The sequence below is a fragment of the Physella acuta genome, unplaced genomic scaffold, assembly GCF_028476545.2.
Source record: "Physella acuta isolate Inbredline_101_S28 unplaced genomic scaffold, ASM2847654v3 ptg002168l, whole genome shotgun sequence".
Lineage (NCBI taxonomy): Eukaryota > Metazoa > Mollusca > Gastropoda > Physidae > Physella > Physella acuta.
In genome coordinates, this window is record NW_026733669.1 from 25,001 (window position 1) to 27,500 (window position 2,500).

A 2,500-nucleotide genomic window follows, 5' to 3' on the forward strand; every position below is an offset into this window, starting at 1 on the left:
GGGGGGCGGCGCGGGGGTGTCGGGGCGCATCTACGGGGCTCACTCGCGCGGGCGCCACACTTCCGGGGGGCGCCCCAGGTGGGGTGCCAACTTTGGCGCCCCCGACTAAGGGGCCGCCCCCACTGCGGTTACACGCTTTACGACCACCCACCCGCGTTCCCCACCCCAGGGGGCATGCGAATCACCCGCCAGGGGCGTTCTGGGACCGAGGGCGCCGCTCCGGCACAAGGGGGAGCCAAAACGCCCCGAGTTCCCCCGCGGCCACCTCGACACCTGGGCGGGCGGCGAGGGGTGTCCTGCGATCGGGGTGGGGAGCTCTACCAGAATCACCCGCCAAACTTCACCGGGGGCGTCTCCCGGCGCCCCTGCGCTCGGGTGACGAACAGCGCCCCGGGCTATCCCGGGCGCCCTATGGCGTCCACCTTCGATCGGAAGGGTGATCTCGACTCGGGCTGAGGCGGGCCACAACAATCCGCGGTCACATCGGAGCCGTCCAGGCTAACGAGGCCCCGGCTCACGGGTAACCCATGGGGCTGGACCGGGAGTCCGCCGTTAAAGAAGAAAGAAATGTAGTGCAAACCAGAACCAGTTTTTTTTATTTATTTTATAACTCGACTAATAATCGTCACAAAATTATAAACTTGGTACCTACGGATAGCCCTGGGCCCAACCTAATACAGGATGTCCATAACTATGCGCTAATTAAATAATTAATGGGTATTAAGGTCGGTCTTAGTAAATTGCTATATAAAGTCTAAGACCAGAACCAGTATTTTAAATTTATTTTATAACTCGGCTCCTAATTGTCACAAAATTTAAAAATTGGTACCTATGGATAGCCCTCGGCCCTACCTAATACACCGTGTCCATAACAATGTGGTAATTAAATATTTACTGGGCGTTAGGGTCGGTCTTAGTAAATTGCTATATAAAGTCTATATAAAATTTTACGAATTTAAAAAAAAAATTCCTACCGTCAAAAATAGCGACGCCTAGACCACCACACCTGTTCTGACGTTAAATCCTACTTGCACACACGTGTGGGAATAGATTAGATATCATCTAGAGATAGAATTCCTAATTATTTAATTAAAATAGAGACTCTAGATTTAATAGTTGTGTCATAGTTACATTAAGTCGAATTAGCGAAGCGGAGGCGGGAACTAGATTCTAGATCTAACACTTCGATTGCGATGAAAAAAAAATAGCTTTATTTTAAGGCCGACAAGGCAAATACGGTTTAATTAATATTAAAGAAATAAGTCCGAACACCTACCTTAAGCGAATCATCTACACAACACATGACTAGAAATAATACACGTCCACACGAAGAGCGATTGAAACGGTGACTGCAACGGTGAAAACTTGTACGACGGAAACATGGCGCCTAGGTTATGCCTACTTCCGGTCTGATGAAAATTTTTAATTCATTTTAAATTTTGCGCTCTATTTCGTCCGCGCTTGTCCACTTAAACTCTACAGAAAAGATAGTCTATATAAAAATAATTCCTAGAAGACAATTTTATGAGAGATCACCCACATTTATTTACCCTGCCTGTCTACCTTAGGGTTAGAGTTTGAATTTTTCTAGATTCAAGCCAAATATGCCGTGTCGATTAAACGACGACGTACATAACAGAGCGAAGACAATGAATGGTTCCTTAATTAACTATAATTACGGTCCTAATACAACTACAATTCACCATAGTACTAATATGTATGTGTATTGTTGTTTTGGGAGTTCTGTCATTACATTTTAAATTATAAAAAAAACGGGTTTACGATACACTTCATTACGCCGCCGATCGTGGTTTTAGATTTAAATTTGGTCGGATTCGGTTTATTATTAATTTATATAATACTTTATACATACTTTAATTCATTAAATACATTTATCTATGTATTTATTTCATTAGTTAAGTATTTGTTTAACTAAAAATTATCAATTTAAGGCATAACAATTACAGAAAACGATTGTATTTGAGATAAGTCTTATCGAACCATTTAGTAGCTGGGTCGGTTTATTATTAATTTATCTAATACTTTATACATACTTTCACTCATTAATTACATGTATATATGCATTCATTAAATCATTTAAGTATTTATTTCATCAAAAAGTATCGATTGAAGGCATAACACTGATAGAAAACGATTGTATTTGAGATAAGTCTTATCGAACCATTTAGTAGCTGGTTCGCGGGTCGGTTTTATTCCTTAACTCTAGATTTAAGTCTATCGTGTTTAATTTCAATTTAATTTATCACAACTTTTAGATTTTGTACTAGATTAAGCTACATTGAAGCTTATTTTTCACTATTTAATCAATAGAGGATATTATATAATATTTTTAAGTCTAATATTACGCAGCCGTTTGTTAAATCTAGTTTTACAACGACGACTCGCGCGATTTCGGTTTGGTTTTAAAACTTAAGTTCATTGATTCTTAAAATATATATTCCAGTTAGAATAGAACTGAATACGTACCACATGATGTATA